At 44.3% G+C, this 23913-nt stretch overlaps 2 protein-coding genes across 7 annotated transcripts in view; one reads left to right on the top strand and one right to left on the bottom strand.

Moving 5' to 3' along the window:
• The window catches only part of lpp (LIM domain containing preferred translocation partner in lipoma), a 467959-nt gene that overhangs the window by 39354 nt on the left and 404692 nt on the right, over positions 1-23913 (top strand). The window lies entirely within an intron of this gene.
• Positions 1-23913, bottom strand: part of LOC144694055 (B-cell lymphoma 6 protein homolog) — a 396731-nt gene that overhangs the window by 186383 nt on the left and 186435 nt on the right. The window lies entirely within an intron of this gene.

Raw genomic sequence — 23913 nt, 5'->3', positions numbered from 1 at the left:
CCACGAGCTTTTATTTTATGCAATAAGCTTTGACATGGCACTTTATCAAATTCCTTCTGAAAATCTAAGTACAGTACATCCACTGGTTCCCCTTTATCCACAGCACATGTTACTTCTTCAAAGAACTCCAATAAGTTGGTTAAGCATGATTTTCCCTTTCAAAAAACCATGTTGACTCTGCCTGATTACCCTAAAGTTATCCAAGTGCCCTGCTATAACTTATTTAATAATAGCTTCTAATATTTTCCCTATAACAGATGTTAAGCTAACTGGCCTGTAGTTTCCGGCTTTCTGTCTCCCTCCCTTTTTGAATAATGAGTTACATTTGCTATTTTCCAATCTAATGGGACCTTCCCCGAATCTAGGGACTTCTGGAAAATTAAAATCAGTGCATCAACATTCTCACTAGCCACTTCTTTTAAGACCTTAGGGTGAAGTCCATCAAGACCCAGGCACTTGTCAGCCTGCAGCTCTAACAAGCTACTCAGTACCACTTCTCTGATGATTGTTGTGTCTGTCTGTATTGTGCCTGTGATGCGATTGTTTGCCTGTATTATGCAGTAACCTGCTGTGTCTGTCTATATTGTGTATGTCTGTATCGTGCCTGTGATGTGTTGTGTCTGCCTGTATTATGCTTGTGATGCGATTGTCTGCCTGTATTATGCCAGTGACCTGTTGTGTATGTCTGTATTGTGTCTGTGATGTGTTGTATCTGTATTGTGTCTGTGATGTGTTTTGTTTGCCTGTATTGAGTCTGTGATGTGTTGTGCTTGACTATCTTGTGTATGATGTATTGTGTCTGTCTGTACAGTGCCTGTGATGTGTTTGTCTGTTTGTATTGTGGCTGTGATTTGTTGTGTCTGTCTATATCGTGCCTGTGAAGAGTTGCATCTGTCTGTGTTGTGCCTGTGACCTGTTGCATCTGTATAGTGCCTGCGATGTGTTTGTCTGTCTGTATTATCCATGTGATGTGTTGTGTCTGCCTAAATTGTGTCTGATGTGTTATGCCTGCCTTTATTTTGCCTGTGATGTGTTGTGTCTGTATATTGCACCTGTAACCTGTTGTGTCTGTGATGTGTTGTGTCTGCCTGTATTGTGTCTGTGATGTGTTATGCCTGTGATGTGTTGTGGCTGTCGTATAATGACTGTGATGTGTTGTGTCTGCCTGATTTGTGCCTGTGATATGTTGCATCTATCTGTATTGTGCATGTGACCTGTTGTATTGTGCCTGTGACCTGTTCTATCCATCCGTATTGTGTCTGTGATGTGTTGCTTCTGTCTGTATTGTTCCTGTGATGTGTTGTGTCTCAATTTTATTGTGCCTATGATGTGTTGTGTCTACCTGTATTATGTCAATGATATGTGGTGTCTGTCTGTATTGCGCCTGTGATGTGTCTGTCTGTATTGTGCCTGTGATGTATCTGTCTGTATTGTATCTATCTGTATTGTGCCTGTGATGTGTTGTGTCTGTCTGTATTGTGCCTGTGTTGTGTTGTCTGTCTATATTGTACCTGTAACCTGTTGTGCCTGTGATGTGTTGTGTCTGCTTGTATTGTGCCTCTGATGTGTTGTGTCTGCCTGTATTGTACCTGAGATGTGTTGTGCCTGCCTGTATTATGCCTGTGATGTGTTGTGCCTGCCTGTATTACACCTGTGATGTGTTATGTCTGTCTGTATTGTGCCTGTGATGTGTTGTGCCTGTGCATACTGTGCCTGTGATGTATTGTGTCTGTTTGTACTGTGCCTGTGATTTATTTGTGTCTCTAAATTGTTCCTGTGATGTGTTTGTCTGTATTGTGCCTGTGACCTATTGTGTCTGTGATGTGTTGTGTCTGTCTGTATTGTGCCTGTGATGTATTGTGTCTGTCTGAATTATGCCTGTGATGTGTTGTATCTGCCTTCATTGTGTCTGTGCTGCTTTGTCTCTGTCTGTATAGTGTCTGTCATATGTATGGTGAGTCTTTCTAATGCTACCCAGTTTGATTTAACAGCACCAAAACATTTGATCAGGCACACAAGTGAAAATTGTGATATTGGATTCAAACACTGGTCAAAATCCAGTGTTTGGAAACAAGGAGAATGAGAGATTGTGTAACTTGTGGTGAACTTTGAGTTCGCCTTTGGGTTGAATGACTTTCAATGATTTACCAAACTGAGCTTTGCACCAGCCCTCAATCAGATTTGCAGCCTGAAACATTGATACTAGCCATGCTCCACTGAATATTTGAGCTGTTTAAAATTAAAGCAAGTGAGCAATACAGTGTTAAACTGCAGCAACCTGTAACTCCAACCCAATTCAGTCTACTGACACTTCCAGATCCCTGATGGCGCTGACAGCTGCTCTTTCCACTTCTGATACTTACAGTGTTTATTATTTATCTTCACCACTGTGTTGACATCTCAGCTCCCCTTTGGTGTCTGCAGCATGCTCTTTCTTTCTCTCTCTCCCTCCCATGGCGTGTGTCTGTATCAAGCTCTCCCTCTCTCTGTACATGTAATAACCCTTCCATCAGCTCGTAGAATCTTTCAGTACAAAAGGAAGCCATTCCACCCATTGCCTCGTGCCGCTCACTGAATTAACTTTCCCCTTAGTCCCATTCCTGCTCTTTCCATTGTCCTAACACCATCTCATAGAGTCATAGAGGTCTACAGCACAGAAAAAGGCCCTTCGGCCCATCGAGTCTGCGCCAGTCAAGCAAGTACCTAACTATTCTAATCCCATTTTCCAGCACTAGGCCCATAGCCTTGTATGCCATGGCATCGCAAGCCTACATCCAAATACTTCTTAAATGTTATGAGGGTTTCTGCCTCTTCCACCCTTTCAGACAGTGAGTTCCAGATTCCCACCACATGCTGGGTGAAAAAATTCTTCCTCACATCCCCTCTAAACCTCCTGCCCCTTACCTTAACTCCATGCCCCCTGGGTATTGATCCCTCCACCAAGGGGAAAAGTTCCTTCCTGACTACTCTGTCTATGCCCCACATAATTTTATACACCTCAATCATGTCCCCCCTCAATCTCCTCTGCTCCAAGGAAAATAACCCCAGTCTATCCAATCTCTCTTCATAACTAAAACTCTCCAGCCCAGGCAACATTCTGGTAAATCTCCTCTGCACTCTCTCTAGTGCAATCGCATCCTTCCTATAATGTAGATTCCAGAACTGCACACAATACTCTAGCTGTGGCCTAACCAGTGTTTTATACAGTTCCAGCATAACCTCCCTGCTCTTATATTCTATGCCTCGGCTAATAAAGGCAAGTTATCCCATATGTCTTCTTAACCACCTTATCTACCTGTCCTGCTACCTTAAGGGACCATTGGACATGTACACCAAGGTCCCTCTGATCCTCAGTACTTCCTAGGGTCCTACTATTGATCGTGTATTTCCATGCCTTGTTTGTCCTGCCCATGTGCATCACCTCACACTTATCCAGATTAGATTCCATTTGCCACTGATCAGCCCATCTGACCAGCTCGTCTCTATCCTCCTGTAATCTAAGTCTATCCTCCTCACTATTTACCACCCCACCACTTTTCGTGTCAGCCGCGAACTTACTCGTCAACCCTCCTGCATTCAAGTCTAAATTGTTTCTATATACCACAAACAGCAAGGGACCCAACATTGGTCCCTGTGGAACCCCACTGGACACAGGCATCCAGTCACAAAAACACCCCTTGACCATCAGCCAATTCTGGATCCAATTTGCCAAATTGCCTTGGATCCCATGGGCTTTTACCTTCGTTATCAGTCTCCCATGCGGCACCTTATCAAAAGCCTTGCTGAAGTCCAAGTAGACTACATCAAATGGATTTCCCTCATCTACACACCTGGTCGCCTCTTCGAAAAATTCAATCAAATTGGTCAGACATGACCTCCCCTTAACAAAACCATGCTGACTGTCCTTGATTAATCCCTGCCTCTCCAAGTGCAGATTAATTCTGTCCCTCAGAATTGCTTCCAATAGTTTCCCCACCACTGAGGTTAGACTGACTGGCCTGGTTTATTTCTTCCTCCCTTCTTGAATAATGGTACCACATTAGCTGTCCTCTAGTCCTCTGGCACCTCTCCTGTGACTAGAGAGGTATTGAAAATTATTGCCAGCACCCCTGCTATCTCATCCCTTGCCTCACTCAACAGCCTGGGATACATTTCATCCGGGCCTCAAGATTTATCTACTTTTAAGCCTGCCAGACCACTTAGAATCTCCTCCCTTTCTATGCCAATTTCTTTAACTATATCACAGTACTTTTGCCTGATTTCCATACCCACGTCATCCCTCTCACTTGTAAATACCGACATAAAGTATTAATTTAGAACCCTACCTACGTCTTCTGGCTCCACACACAAATTACCACTGTGGTCCTTAATGGGCCCTACTCTTTCCCTAGTTATCCTCTTACACTTAATGTACTTGTAAAATAACTTTGGATTTTCCTTTATTTTACCTGCCAATGTTTTTTAATGCCCTCTTTTTGCTCTCCTAATTTCCTTTTTAAGTTCCCCCCTACACATTCTATACTCCTCTCGGGCTTCTGCTATTTTGAGCCCTCGGTATCTGCCATAAACCTCCCTTTTTCTCTTTATCCAGTCCTGCATATCCCGCGACATCCAGGGTTCCCTAGATTTGTTGGTCCCACCTTTTATCTTTACTGGAACATGTTGGCCCTGTATTCTCCCTATTTCCTTCTTGAATGAGTCCCACTGCTCTGACGCAGATTTACCTAAAAGTAGCTGCTCCCAGTCCACTCTGGCCAAATCATACCTAATCTTATTAAAATTGGCCTTCCCCCAATTTAGAACTCTGATTTCTGGCCCATCCTTGCCCTTTTCCATAACAACCTTGAGTCTAAAAGAGTTATGATCACTATCTGCAAAATGCTCCCCCATTGATACCTCTACCACTTGCCCGGCTTCATTCCCTAAAATTAAGTCCAGGACCGCTCCCTCTCTTGTAGGACCTTCTACGTACTGGCTTAAAAAGCTCTCCTGGATGCGTTTTAAGAATTCTGCTCCCTCTAAACCAACACACTATGACTAACCCAGTTAATGTTGGGAAAATTGAAATCCCCCACTATTACTTCCCTATTATTTTTACACTTCTCAGAAATTTGCCTACATATCTGCTCTTCTATTTCTCTCTGACTGTTTGGGAACCTATAGTACACTCCCAGCAATGTGATTGCTCCTTTTTTGTTTTTTTGTTCTACCCGTATGGCTTCATTTGAGGCGCCTTCTAAGATGCCATCCCTCCTTGCTGCTGTAATTTATTCCTAGATCAATATTGTGATACCCCCTCCTCTTTTACTTCCTTCCCTGTCTTGTCTGAAGACCCTATATCCTGGAATATTGAGCTGCCAATCCTGCCCTTTTCTCAACCATGTCTCTGTGACAGCAATGACATCTTACTTCCATGTGTTAATTATTGCCCTCAGCTCATCTGCCTTTTTCATCAGACCCCTTGCATTCAAATAAATACCATCCAACCTTGCCAAATTCCCTTGTGCCTTAACTGGCCTATAATTTTTATGCCTTCCAGACTCATTTGCTCTCTCTTCTAATTTTGGCTGTGCATCTCCCCCTGCTGAACCTCCTCTCAGGATCTGTGTAAAAAATTGCATCATTTCCATTAACTCTTCAGGTGATAATTCTACCTTTTTACTCCAGTTACCATCTATCTGACAAATGGAAATAATTTTATTCTGATTTACTTCATCAAAACCTCTTATTTTCAACTTCTCTATCAGATCTCCTCAGAACCTTCTTGTTCACTCTAATGACGGGAACCTCACTTTTCCTGGTCTCTGCTGATAACTAAAACCTCTGACCCCCAGGATTATTTCAGTGACAGGTTCCCCCCTCAACCTTCATTGCTCCAAGGAAAACAATCCCAGCCTATCCAATCTTTCCTCATAGCTCAACCTCCAGACTTGAACCCGCAGCCTTCTGACTGAGAGATGAGAGTGGCATCTACTGAGCCAAGGTGACATTGTTATATTCTTTTTAGTACAGTAATTGGTCAAGAACTTTCTGGATGCTGCACCTGATTTAGCAAAGAACCAGAGCACAGATGGAGGCCAATCAGCTCATGATGACTGTGCCTGTGTTTTGATGGCGCTATCCAATTAATCTCACTTCCCTTCCTCTCTCTTCTGCCTGCATATAGTTTTCCCTTCAAGTTTATATCCAATTCCCTATCCATGAAATAACAGAGAGGGCTGATGAAACTAATGCAGTAGATGTATATATGGACTTTCAAAAGGCATTTGATCGAGTGCATCAAAGGTGTAGTTGAGAGTGCTGTCAAGCGGCACTTACTCAGCAATAACCTGTACTGACACTCAGTTTGGGTTCCACCAGGGCCACTCAGTTCCAAACACAGACAAAAGAGCTGAACTCTGAGCAAGAGATGAGAGTGACTGCCCTTAACATCAAGGCAGCATTTGACCAAGTGTGGCATCGAGGAGCCCGAGCAAAACTGGAGTCAATGGGGTCATCCCTAGCTCAAAGGAAGATGGTAGTGGTTGTTGGAGATCAATCATCTCAGTTCCAGGACATCACTACTGGAGTTCCTCAGGGTAGTGTCCTCAGCCCAACCACCTTCATCTGCTTCATCAATGACTATCATAAGGTTAGAATTGGGGATGTTTACTGATGATTGCACAATGTTTAGCACCATTCACTATTAACAGAATCACAGAAGCTTTACAGTACAGAAGGAGGCCATTCAGCCATCGAGTCTGCACTGTCTCACTGATAAAATCATGAATCTGTTTCAATTTTGAAATCATGCCCTGAGCACCACAGTCTAGGTCATTAATATACATCAAGAACAGCTAGGGTCCCAACACTGAACTCTGGGGAAATGCACTACAGACCTACCTCCAATCTGAAAAACAACCATTTTATCACTACTCTGTTTCCCGTCACTCATATTCTGAAGCAATCCATGCCCATATGTCCCCCCAAGTCTTCATCCCAACTATATACACCTTCCCACACTATTTCCCCCAAAGTCTCAGACTTCACATGATTAGTCTTTGAGGTGCCTGGACCAATCTCCCTGATTTCATTTCAAGACTGAGGATGAACTGCACTCACTCATTTTTGGATAGAAGTGTCTTCCACCTGGCTGGCTGTAAGTTTCTGGTTCCTGGTCTCTATCCGGATCTACGTAGTATGTCAAGGTTCCATTGGTTTCATTCCCAATGATGTCAAGGCCCTTCGGTTCCTTCTGATATTTCCCTGCTCCATCTCAATTCTATAAGATCTTGGTTGTGGAGCTCCTTCTATTCCAATGTGTTCTTTCTGTTGATCTCATATCCTCACTCTCTCCCCGGGCTGTAGCACTTTCAAGTCTCGTGCTCTGTGCCTGAAGTTGAGATTATGAGCTGACTGTCTCTTTGCTGCTCCTCACGCTTCCTAACTTTCTCACGACCGTCTGAGGTAATGTTAGGTTGTAGTGTTTGTTGTAGAGCAGGAAGTTGTGTTCGCAGCCGTCTTCCCATCAATGGTTCTGATGGTGAGAACCTGTTTTTTAGTGGTGAGATTCTGTAGTTAAGAAGGGCTAAGTTAATATCTTTGTTCTTTTTCATCAAATCCTTGATTGTTTGAACTCCTCTTTCTGCTTCTCCATTTGACTAAGGATATCTCGATGAACTAGCCACACTAACCATATTCCTGTGCAAAGTTATGCGGTAGCTCATTAACAAACTGAGGACCAATGTCTAAGACCACAACATCCAGGATCCCATGTGCCGTGAAGATTCTTCTTAGTGATGTAGTGACTACCTCCGCCGTGATGCTGTGCAGTCTACTCATTTCAAACCCTCTGGAGTAGTGATCAATGACGATGATGAAAACTTTGTCTTTGAACTCAAATAAATCCATTCCCAGGCACTGCCGTGCCCTTGGGGGAAAAGTGAAGGGTGCCAGTGGTTTACTCTGCTGTTGGCTATTCACTGCACACATAAGGCAATTTGTAAATAACTTTTCAAAGGAGTGACTGATGCCTGGCCATCAGGCTGACAGCTGGGCCCTTGCTCAGCATTTTTCTACCCCCAAGTGACCTTGATGGACTTTTTGGAGAATGTCGTATTAAGTGTTTGAGGGATGACTAGTCTGTCGTTAAATGCTAAGAAATCATTGATGATTGTAAGATATTTTCTCTGTTCAAAGTAATGGAGAAGTGTTGGGTTGTTAGGAGTGTAATCTGACCATTTGTTTCGGCAAAACTCTCTTAAAAATGTGGATGGAACTTGTCATCGTGTTGTGGTGCTTGCTCACTCTCTTGTAATCTCTTTTTTGTGGCTGGTAAGTGTTTAGCACTGAGTGAAGTATATGCTTCCATTTCCTCAACAAATCTGAAATCTTCCAGTTTGACTCTTTCCACTGGTATTCTTGATGATGCATCTGCTGTTGCCTGGTACTTCTCCTGACCTTAATCAGTAACTGAATCGTGTCTTGTAAGTCGCAGTTTGAAACATTAAATTCTAGGTGGCATTTTTGCAATTTCCATTAGGTTAAAAAAAGTAACCAAAGGTTTGTGGTTGGTTTCAATTTTAAACCTTAATCCCATGACATAATCAGAGAACCTCTCCCAGGCTCATGTGGCTGCTAATGCTTCTTTCTCAATGGTTGCATGTCTCTTTGTGACCATGAGAGATATTGAGGTGTCATAAACTGGTCTTCTTTGCCCATCCTTTTGAACGTGAAACAACACTATGCCCAAGCCTGTAGATGGTGCATCTGCTGCTACAATTGTTAGCAACTCTGGATTGTAGTGTGCTAGAATTTCTGGTGAAAGTAGGAGATTTCTGATCTTGTCGAAAGCATTTTGCTGGTCCATGTTCCAGCACCACTGTTGACCTTATCTCAACAGCTGTCATAATGGTTCACTGATTTCCGCCAAACTTGGTAGGAACTTGCCTGCTTGATTGACCATCCCAAGGAACCTTTGTAATTCTGTGATTTTTTTGGCTGTGCAAACTCTCTAATGCCCTTGGTGTTCTGTGGGTTGGCAGTAATTCCCAAAGCTTGCACAATGTGGCCTAAGAATTTTATCATAGGCTTTGCAAATTCACACTTGTCGTTTAATGTTAAACCTGCTTTTTGTAGAACTTTGAGGACTGCTCTCACTCAACAGTCATGTCCTTCTCTCGATGAACCGGGTATGAAAATGTCGTCCATATGGCATATTACTCCTTCCATGCTCCAGGGTCTGAGACACCGTTCTTTGGAATATCTCAGGTGCAGAAGCAATTCTGAATGGTAAACTGTTAAAACAATAATGGCCAAATGGGGTGATAAAAGTAGTGAATAATCTGGATTCTTTGTCCAGAGGCAATTGCCAAAAGCCACTGTTAGGGTCCAATTTTGTGAAGAGGAAGCTTGTAACTAATCTGGCAAGACTTTTGCCCACTGTGCCATCAGATGGTTCTCATGCTCTACTGACTTGTTTAATTGAGTCAAACCCACACGGATTTTAATTGAACCATTAGGTTTTGGCACTGTGACCATTCCAGATCACCACTTCATCAGTATGGTTACTGCGGAGATATAGGCTTAGTACCTGCCCTTAGGGTTATGTGAAATTCTGTTTGCAGGGCTTTCCTAATCCTGACCATTGGGATGGGAATTCATTTTTGGATACATTACTGGACTGCTCATCGGCAATTTCATAAACCTTGGGCAGATTTTAATTTCCCCCGCCGGTAGGTTTGTAGGGGGGGTGACGCATAACCTTACCGAAGGGATCCCACCCACCCTGACCTCTTCGCAATTTTACGCTGGGACGGGTGAGGCCCACCTGCCCTTCCCCCAATTGAGGCCTTTAATTGGCCAATTGTTGACCATTTAAGGGCCATTTCCTGCCCAACCTCAATTTTCAGGCTGGCGGGAGGAGTTTCAGAGTATTGAGCAAGCCCGAAATTAAATGGGGTTCAGGCCTCGGGTGGGAAGAGGGGGTGGGGGTCGCCTCCATCAGCAGCCCCCTTTCAACCCCTTAAGGTCCAGTATCCACAGGACCTCTCTCCGCCCCCCACCACACCAGCCTCTCCACCGACATGTCAATCCCCCTCTGTCCACCGCTTCCCCCACTCCCCAGGCCTTCCCTACCCTTCCCACCCAGAGACCCCCAAAACTTGGCTATACTGGGAATCAAGGGACTTAAGCTCGAGGGAAGTCCCAGTCCTGTCCACTGCAGGTCTGGTGCTGCAGGGACAAGAGAGACTATAAGACCATAAGAGAAAGGAGCAGAAATTAGGCCATTCGGCCCATCGAGTCTGCTCCGCCATCCAATCATGGCTGATAAGTTTCTCAACCCCATTCTCCCGCCTTCTCCCCGTAACCTTTGATCCCCTTACCAATCAAGAACCTATCTATCTCGGTCTTAAATACACTCAATGACCTGGCCTCCACAGCCCTCTGTGGCAATGAATTCCATAGATTCACCACTCTCTGGCTGAAGAAGTTTCTCCTCATCTCTGTTCTAAAAGGTCTTCCCTTTACTTTGAGGTTGTGCCCTCGGGTCCTAGTCTCTCCTACTAATGGAAACATCTTCCCCACGTCCACTCTAACCAGGCCTTTCAGTATTCTGTAAGTTTCAATCAGATCCCCCCTCATCCTTCTAAACTCCATCGAGTATAGACCCAGAGTCCTCAAACGTTCCTCATATGTTAAGCCTTTCATTCCTGGGATCATTCTCGTGAACCTCCTCTGGACCCTCTCCAGGGCCAGCACATCCTTCCTGAGATACGGGGCCCAAAATTGCTCACAATATTCTAAATGTGGTTTGACCAGAGCCTTATAAAGCCTCAGCAGCACATCCCTGCTTTTATATTCTAGTCCTCTCGAAATAAATGCCAACATTGCATTTGCCTTCCTAACTACCGACTCAACCTGCAAGTTAACCTTAAGAGAATTGTGGACTAGGACAGCCAAGTCCCTTTGCACTCCAGATTTCTGAATTCTCTCCCCATTTAGAAAATAGTCTATGCCTCCATTCTTCCTACCAAAGTGCATGACCTCACACTTCCCCACGTTGTATTCCATCTGCCACTTCTTAGCTCATTCTCTTAACCTGTCCAAATCCTTCTGCAGCCTCCCCGCCTCCTCAATACTACCTGTCCCTCCACCCATCTTTGTATCATCTGGAAACTTAGCCAGGATGCCCTCAGTTCCTTCATCTAGATCATTAATGTATAAAGTGAAAAGTTTTGGGATTGACCAGCACCTCTCTAACGTGGGACTTCCTCCCGAGTGCGGGGCAGAAGTCCCGTCTCCAGCCAATTAACGGTAAAGCCCGCCATCCCAAAAATCCTGGCCTTTGTAAATCAGCCTCAACTGCAAGCATGCTTTTCTGCTTAGTAACGGTGACTCTTGGTTCATTATAACTTAGAGGATTCAATAATTTCTTTATTCCTGTATCTTAATCTCACCAAGTATTGGCCCTATTACTTTCAGTGTCGTTGCTTCTGGACCTTGTAACTGGATGGAGGATGGCTGTAATGTGATATTTTTAAGCCATTTACTCAATTAGATAATACTGAAACACCTGTGTCAGCTTGAATTCTGTGGGGTGACCATCAACTTCTAATTTAATGCTGCAGCAATTATTTTCTGTTTTACTAACTTCCCCATGGAAGTTTATTTGTTCTGTGGCTCTTTTACTCCTTGCACTTGATTTGGCCTTGGTATTTTCTCTTTCTTCTTTCCTGTGAGCTACTTGTATTTCAGATCAGCAGACATTTTTAAAGTGTCCTAACTTCCCACAGTTGTGGCAGTCAGCTCCTCCTGCTGGACATTCTTCCGGCTTGTGTAGGATTTTCCTGCAACACCAAGAGCATCTCCAGATGCCTGGTTGGTGTGCTTTTTCTTAATTTTTCAGGCTTTTGCTTCACTGTGCTTTCTCTTTTATGTCCAACATATTGAATGGCTCCACTTATTTTTTTGCCAAGGTATATCATTTTTCCCTTGACCCACCACTCTGTTTTGCTTCCTAAGCTCAGTCTGTCATGCTATCTGCACTGCCTTTGTGAGAGTTTAATCTTCCCTCATTTGCAAGAGTTCTGATAGGGTTTCATCTAAGTCCCCAGCTACTACACGATCACACATTAATTCATCTCTGAGGATTCCACAGTCACAATTGACCGCGAGTCTGTACAGGTCATTTATAAATGAATCTGTTGATTCAGCTGATTTTTGCCTCTTATTAAATTTTGCTAGCTCAATAATCAATTTTTTTTTAATGCTGAACTATGTATCAAATGCCTGGAAGACTTCTTCATACGAGCTTGAAGCCTCATCGATGCCCTGTCTTGCAATAATATCATCTGCTATGGCCCCTACTGCATAGAGTAAAGTACTGACCTGATCCTTCTTGTCCTTCTTATGCAAACCAGAAGCTGTTCTGTATCTGGAGAATCTCTTCCTCCAATTGTCCCTGTTTTGAGTCTGTTGTGAGCCTTCAGCACTTCAGAATGGTACTGGGAGTGGCAATGTAGTCTGTATGCTTATCCTAAACTCTGGATCTGTTGCTGCTTCAGTAGCTTGGCTTGGAGATTGTGAACTGTACCCAATATTCTCTGGATTCCGGATCTGAGTGTCTGTATCTGCAGCACCCATGATAATTCATTCTTAGGTGAGTCTTCAATCTTTTTTCTTCTTGTCCTTTTTGCAAGGATTTTTAGGTCTTTCAAGTCTGCATCTGCTTTTGGAGATTTTTCTAGGTCTTTATGCTCTGTTCGCTGTCACCATGTTTTGTCTTCAGTTCAGCGTCTAAATGGGGTTTCTTTAGGGTTTGCCTATTACCCTAAGAGTGCTACCATGTGTTGTTATTTGTAAAAACCATTCTTGTTTATTTACAGATCTATGTACATCTCAGTAACTCTACACGAGTTTGTACTTCTGCTTCCCACCAGATCTCAGTTACTTAGTCAAATGACATTGCAATATAGTTACATCAGTATCAGGTGTTTCTGATGTTAATCCTTTACTTTACAATACCTGGACGGCATTCAGGCTTGTGTTGGTATGTGGAAGTAACATTTACGCCACACATGCTCCAGGCAATGACCAGCTCCAATAAGAGAGAATTCAACCATCTCCCCTTGACATTCAATGGCATTACCATCACTGAATTCCCCCACTATCAACATCTTGGTGGGAGTTACCATTGACCGAAAACTGAACTCGACCAGCCATATAAATACTGTGGCCATTACAGCAGGTCAGAGGCCAGGAATCGTGCGATGTGTAACTCACCTCCTGACTCCCCAAAGCCTGTCCACCATCTACAAGGCACAAGTCAGGAGTGTGATGGAGTACTCTCCACTTGCCTGGATGAGTGCAGCTCCCACAACACTCAAGAAGCTTGACACCATCCAGGACAAAGCATCCTGCTTGATGGCACCCCATCCACCACCTTCAACATCCATTCCCTTACCACCGACGCACAGTAGCAGCAGTCTGTACCATCTACAAGATGCACTGCAGGAACTCACCAAGCCACCTTAGACAGCACCTTCCAAACCCACGACCTCTACCACCTGGAAGGGCAAGGGCAGCAGATAGTTGGAACACCACCACCTGGAATTTTCCCTCCAAGCCACTCACCATCCTGACTTGAAACTATATCGCCGTTCCTTCACTGTCTCTGGGTCAAAATCCTGGAACTCCCTCCCTAACAGCACTGTGGGTGTACATAGGGACTGCAGTGATTCAGGAAGGCAGCTCACCACCACCTTCTCAAGGGCAGTTAGGGATGGGCAATAAATGCTGGTGTAGACAGTGATGCCCACATCTCGTAAAATAATAAAAAAGTATCACATAGCAGATATGTTTGGAATAAAGAAGCACAAGCAATTTGTATAAAAAGTAAACAAGTTTAAAAGCAACTTGGGCATTTAATTAGCAAAGTGACTAGTAGTAATTAATAGATCTTTTTCTGATTGGAGGAAAGTATGTGGCGGAATCCCCAGGGCTCAGAACTAGGACCATTGCGTTTCTTGTTATATATAAATGATCCGGACTTGGGTGTAGGAAGTATAATTCAAAGTTTGTGGATGATACAAACCTTGGCTTCAAAGTTTATCATGAGTAAGATGGTAGGAGATGTCAAGATGACCTAGACAGACTGGTGAAATGGGCAGACAACATGGAAGATGCAATTAATGCAGATAAATGTGATATAATGCACTTTGGGAGAAACAACATATTGAGGGAGTATGATCTACATGGTACTATTTTGAGAGGAATGCAAGAACAGAGGGACTAGGGAGTGACTTCACAAAGCTTTGAAGGTGGCCGGACAAGGTGATTGGGTGGTTAAGAAAGGGTGTCAGATACTGGCCTTTGTAAATAGAGGCATTGAATACAAAAACAAATGAAGTCATGCTAAACCTTTGCAAATCACTGGTTCAACCCCCACTGGAGTAACGTGTTAGTTCTGGGCATGGCACATTTGGAAGGATGCCAAGGCCTTGGAAAGAGTGCAAAGGAGATTTACCAAATTTGTTCTAGAGATGGGGGACTTTAGCTAGTCGAGAGATTAGATAAGCTGAGATTGTTCTCCTGAAAGCAGAGAAGGTCAAAGGGAGATTTAATAGAGAGATTCAAAATGATGAAGAGTTTTGGTAGAGCAAGTATGGAGAAATGGTTTCCTCTGGCAAGTGGGTCAGTACCCAGAAGTTATAGATTTAAAATAATTGGCAAAAGGACCAGCTGGGAAATGAGGAGAAATTTCTCCTGTCAGAGGGTTGTTAATGTCTCGAATACACTCCATGAAAGGGCGGCGGAATCAGATTCCATAGGAAGTCTCCAAAGGCAATTGGAAGAGAACTGATTTTTCAGGGTTATGGTGAAAAAACTGGGGTGTGAGACTAATTGGACAACTCTTTAAAAGAGCTGGCACAGCTATAATGGGCCAAGTAGCTGCTCCTGTGATGTAAGATTCTGTGATTCCTTGAAAGTTACATTTGAATCAGCTTCTGCCAGGCAGTTCATTCCAGATCATGACAAGTTGCTGTGTAAAAATGTTTCTCTTTGGATCGCCTCATCAATGACCACTTATGGTAACACATTCCACATTCCAACAATTCGTCAAAAAACTTTCTTCTAATCCTGTTCCGTGTCATTCTTTAATCCCTTACTACAACATTTCCATTTTTGTCCCTGATTGGAAATTCAGTCTGTGATATGCTTGCCAATGATTTATGATGTCACTTTTGTTTGTTATATTAAAGATTGCATAAGTTGACAAACACAGCAGGGAAGATGGCAGATGGCAAAAAGCCAATAAGACATGCCAGGAAATGGCACTGCATTGATTTGCCTCGCTGATCTTCCAGCCTTTAATAATAACAGATGAAAAGATGCAAACAAAACACTGGGTTCACTTCCAGAGGGATGGAATTGCAAAGTGATGAAGTTACATTAAACTTGTATAGAAGCTTGGTTAGATCACACTTAGAGGACTGTGAACAGTCCTGGTCTCCATATTATACAAAAAATATCAAGGCACTGGAGAAAGTGAAAAAAAAGGATTTACAAGTACTTTGCCAGAACCGAGAGGATATACCCTATCTGAAATGATTGAACAGACTGGGGCTCTTTTCTTTAGGAAAGGGAAGACTGAGAGGAAGACCTGATAGAGCTCTTTAAAATTATGAAGGTGTTTGGTTGTGCAGTTGTAGAGAAGATCATAAAATGACAATGCACAGAAGGAGACCATTCAGCCCATTGGTCTATGCTGGCTCCTTAGTAGAGCTATCAGATTAATCTCACTCCCCTGTGCTCTGTAATTTTTTTCCCTTCAAGTATTTATCCAACTCCCTTTAGAAATTTCCTAATGAATCTGCTTCCAAAACCCTTTCAGGCAGCACATTCCAGATCACAATAACTCACTGTATAAAAAAGAATGTTTTCTTGCAACTTCCAGTGCTTGGCGCTGAGGCTATGGACTGAGGCTGGTGAGAGAATGAGCTGAGTGGCTACATCCAATATCCAAAAAGGGAAATTTGTGTCACTTTCTCTTGAGCCTGCCCTCTATACAACCCTCGATACTAACCAACCCTCAATATTAACTAATCCTAACACACCCTGCAATCCCTCAATACTAATCAACCCTAACTGACCCCTCAAACCCTTAATACTAACCAACCCTAACTGACCTCTCAGACCCATCAAACCCTCAATACTAACCAACCCTAACTGACCCCTCAAACCCTTAATACTAACCAATCCTAACAGACCCCTCAGACCCCTCAAACCCTCAATACTAACCAATCCTAACTGACCCCTCAAACCCTCAATACTAACCAACCCTAACTGACCCCTCAAACCCTTAATACTAACCAATCCTAACAGACCCCTCAGACCCCTCAAACCCTCAATACTAACCAATCCTAACTGACCCCGCAATCCCTCAATACCAACCAACCCTAACTGACCCCTCAAACCCTTAATACTAACCAATCCTAACAGACCCCTCAAACCCTCAATACTAACCAATCCTAACAGACCCCTCAGACCTCTCAAACCCTCAATACTAACCAATCCTAACAGACCCCTCAAACCCTCAATATCAACCAATCCTAACAGACCCCTCAAACCCTCAATACTAACCAATCCCTCAAACTCTCAATACTAACCAACCCTAACAGACCCCTCAACCCTAACAGACCCCTCAATCCTAACTGATCCCTCAATTCTAACTGATCTCTCAATTCTAACATGCCTCTCAAACCCCCAATACCACAACCCTAACAAATCTTTCAATAACAACCAACCCTTCATTCCCAACCAATCTCTCAACTTTGACTAACCTTTCAGCACTAGCCAAATGTCAAGACTTATCGATCCCTCAGTAACCACAATGCTCTTAAACCTTCTCTTATTGCAGCCCAGCTGGATCTCCTGCTTAATCTTCTGCACCCGGAGAGGTCCCCCCTCACTGAATTCTGGTCCCTCTCCTTGTCATCTCAGACAAGTGTTGCTACAATCCAGACTCTATCCCAGTGTGCCCAAACCTCAGGTGTCCCCGAGAATATAACTTGCTATAACACCCATTTCTGTTGTAACTGAACAGTAGACTGACTTTAATAAGGAGATATTTTTGGCATAGTCAAAGTACATTCCCATGAAGAGGAAAAGAAGGGCAAACAAAGCCAGAGCTCCCTGGTTGATGAAAGGGCTAGAGAGTTAGATGAATCAGAAAATGAGTGCGTATGACAGATGTCAGGTGGATATATCAATTGAGAATCAGGCTCAATCTAGAAGGTTCAGATGGGAATTGAAAAAGCAAATAAGAGAAGCAAAGAGAGAATATGAAAAGAGACTGGCAGCTAACATAAAAGGGAATCAAAAAGTCTTCTATAGGCATAAAAATAGTAAAAGGGTGGTAAAAAGGGGAGTAGGGTGGATTAGGGTCAAAAAGTACATTTATGCATGGAGGCAGAGGGCGTAGCTGAGGGATTAAATTAATACTTTGCGTTGGCCTTTACCAAGGAAGATGATGCTCTGTAGGTCATGGTGAAAGAGGGGATAATTCAGACACTTGAAATGTTTAGAATTGATGAAGAGGAGGTATTAGAAAGGCTGTCTGAACTTCAAGCCGATAACGGACCAGAACTGGAGGAGATGCATCCGAGGGTACTGAGGGATGTAAGGGTGGAAATTGTGGAGGCATTGGCCATAATTTTCCAATCTTCCTTAAACTCGGGGGTAGTGCTAGAGGACTGGAGAATTACAAATGTTCTACCCTTGTTCAAAAAGAGTGTAAAGATAAATCCAGCAACTACAAACCAGTCAGTTTAACCTCAACGATGGGGAAACTTCTAGAAACAAAAATTCAGGACAAAGTTAATAGTCACTTGGGCAAATGCAGGTTAATTAAGTAAAGCCAGCATGGATTTGTTAAAGGCAAATCATGTTTAACTAACTTGCTTGAGTTTTTTTTATTGAGGTAACAGAGAGGGTTGATGAGGGCAATGCTGTCGATGTGGTGTACATGGACTTCCAAAAGATATTTGATAAAGTGCAGAACAATAGATTTAAGAGCAACGTTAGAGCTCATGAAATAAAAGGGACAGTAGCAACATGGATATGAAATTGACTGAGTGACAGGCAACAAAGTAGTGGTGGATGGTTGTTTCTCATATTGGAGGAAGGTTTACAGTGAGGTCCCCCAGGGGTCATTCTTGGCAATTCCTAGCACTTTCAGAGATATATTAATGAACTAGGTCTTGGTGTACAGGACCCCATTTCAAAATTTGCCATTGACATGAAACTTGGAAATCTTGTGAACTGTGAGGAGAATAGTGTTAGGTTTCGAAAGGACATAGACTAGTTGATGGAATGGGCAAACAAGTGGCAGATGAAATTTAATGAAGAGAAGTGTCAAGTGATTTATTTTGGTAGGAAAAACACAGAGAGACAACATAAAATAAAAGGCATAATTCTAAAGGGGATGCAGGAGCAGACCTGGGGGTTTATGTGCATAAATAATTGAAGGTTGCAGGACAGGGTGAGAGCGTGGTTAAAAATGCATCCGGGATCCCAGGCTTTATAAATAGGGGCATAGAGTACAAAAGCAAGGAAGTTATGATAAAACTATATAAAACATTGCTCAACTGACCTCAACTGGAGTATTGCATCCATTTCTGGGTGCCACACTTTAGGAAGGATGTGAAGGCATTGGAGAGATTGCAGAAAAGATTCACAAGAATGATTCCAGCAATGAGGAATGATTGGATAAGCTGGGATTGTTTTCCTTGGCGAAGAGAAGGTTGAGAGGAGATTTGATAGGGGTGTTCAAAATCGAGGGGTCTGGACAGAGTAGATAGGGAGAAACTAAATGATGGAAGGATTGAGAACCAGATTTAAGGTATTTGGCAAAAGAAGCAAATGCAACATGAGGGAAAACCTTTTCACGCAGCGAGTGGTTAGGATCTGGAATGCACTGCCTGAGAGTGTGGTGGAGACAGGGTCAATCGAGTGGTTAGGATCTGGAATGCACTGTCTGAGAGTGTGGTGGAAGCAGAGTCAATCGAGTGGTTAGGGTCTGGAATGCACTGCCTGAGAGTGTGGTGGAGACAGGGTCAATCGAGTAGTTAGGATCGGTTATGCATTGTCTGATAGTGTGGTGGAGACAGGGTCAATCGGGTGGTTAGGATCTGGAATGCACTGTCTGAGAGTGTGGGGGAGACAGGGTCAATCGAGTGCTTAGGATCTGGAATGCATTGCCTGAGAGTGTGGTGGTGACAGGGTCAACTGAGCGGTTAGGATCTGGAATGCGCTGCCCGAGAATTTGGTGGAGACAGGGTCAATCGAGTGGTTAGGGTCTGGAATGCACTGTCTGAGCGTGTGGTGGAGACAGGGTCAATCGAGTGGTTAGGGTCTGGAATGCACTGTCTGAGAGTGTGGGGGAGACAGGGTCAATCGAGTGGTTAGGATCTGGAATGCACTGCCTGAGAGTGTGGTGGAGACAGGGTCAATCGAGTGGTTAGGGTCTGGAATGCACTGTCTGAGCGTGTGGTGGAGACAGGGTCAATCGAGTGGTTAGGGTCTGGAATGCACTGCCTGAGAGTGTGATGGAGACAGGGTCAATCGAGCAGTTAGGATCTGGAATGCACTGTCTGAGAGTGTGGTGGAGACAGGGTCAATCGAGTGGTTAGGGTCTGGAATGCACTGCCTGAGAGTGTGGTGGAGACAGGGTGAATCGAGTGGTTAGGATCGGTTATGCACTGTCTGATAGTGTGGTGGAGACAGGGTCAATCGAGTGGTTAGGATCTGGAATGCACTGTCTGAGAGTGTGGTGGAGACAGGGTCAATCGAGTGGTTAGGATCTGGAATGCACTGTCTGAGAGTGTGGGGGAGACAGGGTCAATTGAGCGGTTAGGATCTGGAATGCACTGCCTGAGAGTGTGGTGGTGACAGGGTCAATTGAGCGGTTAGGATCTGGAATGCACTGCCCGAGAGTTTGGTGGAGACAGGGTCAATCAAGTGGTTAGGGTCTGGAATGCACTGCCTGAGAGTGTGGTGGAGACAGGGTCAATCGAGCGGTTAGGATCTGGAATGCACTGTCTGAGAGTGTGGTGGAGACAGGGTCAATCGAGTGGTTAGGATCTGGAATGCACTGCCTGAGAGTGTGGTGGAGACAGGGTCAATCGAGTGGTTAGGATCTGGAATGCACTGTCTGTGAGTGTGGTGGAGGAAGATTCAATCGTGGTTTTCAAAAGGAAATTGGATCATTTTTTGAAAAGGAAAAATTTGCAGAGCTAGAAGGAGAAGGTGCAGGAGTGGCAGCAGGTGAGTTGCTCTTACAGAGAACCAGTACAGACACGATGAGTGAAATGGCCTTCATCTGTACTGTAACCATTTTATAATTCCACGATATGCTGAGTGCAGAGTATTTGGGAGGAACAGGTGACTTTGGACTTCTGCTTCCCGAAGCTTTCCATCTCTCGGGATGCCTGGGTCTGTTATCGACTCATTGATTGAGATTGATCACTGGGATTAATCAATGACTCCAGTATTGTTGCATCATGTGACCAGACCAGAAGATGAACCTTGACTTTCTTTCATCCACCAGTTCCCCTGATTATAAATCTCTGTGAACATTGTCACCGGGAATCAGCCAGTGCTAACAATAAGCTTGTAAAATTTGTTACACTGAGCATCTAACAGCAGCAGGAGGGTGATGTCCACACAGAGAGAGTGTGGACTGATGCTAGAAGCATTGCTGTTGTATGATTGTGGTCATGTGCTATCATCACTAAGCAGACATGCAGAGAATACAGAATAGAGAAGAAAGCCATTCAGCCCATCAAGACTAAGCCTTCAAACAGCCAAATCACATTGTGTGTTCAATTTGGAAACTCCAGACCTGCCCTTTGCCACACACCAGGCCTTTAGCTGTGTCCACAGATGCTGCCTGACCTGCTGAACATTTCCAGGGATTTCTAACCTGCTGATTCGGTGGCTGACTTCCCTCAGCAGCTCCTTCCTCTTCCTCAACCCTTTAGACATGAGGGACCCTCTGGGATTGTGAGCACTTAATCTTTGCTCAGTGTGTTGCTAGCTATGTCAGAGGGGGAGGGGCGATTCACCCTGTACTTGATGTGGGGGTCCCTCTCCTGTGACCGGGACACAAGGTGAGCTGAAATCAACCTGTTTGCACAAAGCCTAGCAACAAGCTGCTGATCAGTCAGCAACAGATACAATCTAGTATCTGATAATGTAAAATGCTTTAGGTGTCTTTATAGTGAGGGTAAGAGCTGGTTCCACGTCACAGTGTAAACTGGCTGACCTTCAGCAGGTGTGTGCCTGAGATGTGATTTATTTAATCGAAGGGACTAGAAGAAATTGAAGCTGCTGGAGGGGACTCTGAGTCTCTGAGTTACTAGGAGGAGGTGACACTTGGGGTACAACGAGTGGCAGCAGGCAGAACACACCAGACTGTATCACACTTCCCGTGAATTATAAACCCGCTATTTCAGCATCTTCCCTCTTGCATTCGGGCTCTGGCATTTAATAGGGGGAGATAATGGGGGGAGATATGAGGGAAGATGAGAGACGGCGAGGTCACAGATGGCTGTGGTGAGCTCACAAGAGGAAATGCAGCACTGGCCAGGAAACTTGTGCAATAACCTGACAGCCTAACATGCTTTGACATTCTATTGCATGAAAATAAGGTGCTCAAAGCAGGATGTACGTCCTCAGAATCCTGACATACTTAAAGCAGGAGAGATGTGTCGGGGGGGGGAGTCCAGAACAAGGAGACAAACTTCAAATTGGAGCCAGACCATTCAGGGCTCATGTCAGGAAACATTTCTTCTCACAAAGGGAAGTGGAAATCTGGAATGTTCTCCGCCAAAAAGCTGTGGCTGCGAAGGGGTCAATATGAATTTTCAAGACTGAGATTATTTGATTTCTATTGGGTAAAGTTATCGCGGGATATGGAGCAAAGGCAGGTAAATGGAGTTGAGGTACAGACTAAGCAGGAACCATGGGATTTTTGCACTTTTCCACTTCTGGACATTTGAGCATTCCTGATTTTAGCTGCCCCACCGTTGGCAGTCAATCCTTAAACTGCCTGGGCCCTAAGTTCTGGAATGTCCTCCTGAAACCGTTCTGCCTCTCTAAGTCTCTCAATTCCTTGAGGATGCTCCTAAAAACCTACCTCTCTGACCAAACTATTGTCATCTGTTCTAATTTCTTCCATTGCTTGGGTCAAATTTTGTTTGATAATTCTCCTATGAAGCACCTTACATTTACTGCTAGAGGTGCTACATAAATGCAAGTTTTTGTTGACCTAACTGAATGGTGACATCAGCTCAAGGATCTGAATAATCTCATTATGTTCTTAGAGGGATTTTCTTGGTAAACTTTCTCTCACAGCTGCGTTTGCAGGTATGTAAGTGCTTTGAATGTTCACAATGGAACGTGCCCTTCCTTGCAGTGTTTTTTGCAATTTCACCTGGCGGGATTTCTGCGTGTGATGTTAGTCTGCATTCCACTGGGTGTCCTGCTGACTGGTTAAAGCTCAACAGCTATGACTGGATCTGGGAAGAGGCAAGTTGGAGGGGAATAGGTGGTTGGGGGGCAGATAGAGGGGGAAAGAGTTTTTGCTTCAGCTCCTGCTCCGAAATGTTGCATCAGTAAAGAGGGAAAGTACAATTAGTGCAGCCCTCCCTCAGTACTGACCCTCTGACAGTGCAGCACTCCCTCAGTACTGACCCTCTGACAGTGCAGCACTCTCTCGTACTGACTCTCTGATAGTGCAGCAATCCCTCAGTACTGACCCTCTGACAGTGCAGCACTCCCTCAGTACTGACCCTCTGACAGTGCAGCACTCCCTCAGTACTGACCCTCTGACAGTGCAGCAATCCCTCAGTACTGACCCTCTGACAGTGCAGCACTCCCTCAGTACTGACCCTCTGACAGTGCAGCACTCCCTCAGTACTGACCCTCTGACAGTGCAGCAATCCCTCAGTACTGACCCTCTGACAGTGCAGCACTCCCTCAGTACTGACTCTCTGATAGTGCAGCAATCCATTAGTACTCACCCTCTGATAGTGCAGCAATCCCTCAGTACTGACTCTCTGATAGTGCAGCAATCCATTAGTACTCACCCTCTGACAGTGCAGCAATCCCTCAGTACTGACTCTTTGATAGTGCAGCAATCCCTCAGTACTGACCCTCTGACAGTGCAGCACTCTCTCAGTACTGACTCTCCGATAGTGCAGCACTCCCTCAGTACTGACCCTCTGACAGTGCAGCACTCCCTCAGTACTGACCCTCTGATAGTGCAGCAATCCGTCAGTACTGATCCTCTGACAGTGCAGCACTCCCTCAGTACTGACCCTCTGACAGTGCAGCTCTCCCTCAGTACTGACCATCCGACAGTGCAGCACTCCCTCAGTACTGATCCTCCGACAGTGCAGCACTCCCTCAGTACTGACCCTCCAACAGTGCAGCACTCCCTCAGTACTGACCCTCTGACAGTGCAGCACTCCCTCAGTACAGAGAGTCTCAGGTGAGATTTTAAACTCAACTCTCTGGCATGGGATTTAACTCACGACCTTCTGAGCTGGAGGTGAGGTTTACCCACAGAGCTACAGTTGATGGTAAATCTTTAGTTATGGTAAATTCTCCTTATTTAGAAAATGTTAAATTTTTGTTATCAGCAAATAGTATCAGAGGTCTATTGTTATAGAGCTGAAGCATTGCCATCCCAGCAAGAACAATGAATGAATGAAATGGGATTGGGGTAGTTGTGATACGAGAGAGTCAGCAGCATGGGATCCGGTGGGGATAAGTAACAGATAAATAGATCGGAAAGGTGTTCAGTTTTAGGAAAAACTCTGGGTTGAGATGCCAGAGCTTCAAATTTAGATGAGTAAAGATGCAAAT

The sequence above is a fragment of the Cetorhinus maximus genome, chromosome 19 (assembly GCF_964194155.1).
Source record: "Cetorhinus maximus chromosome 19, sCetMax3.hap1.1, whole genome shotgun sequence".
NCBI lineage: Eukaryota > Metazoa > Chordata > Chondrichthyes > Lamniformes > Cetorhinidae > Cetorhinus > Cetorhinus maximus.
Note: the sequence above shows the minus strand (reverse complement) of the source record. Positions and strands in the feature narration are given on the sequence as shown.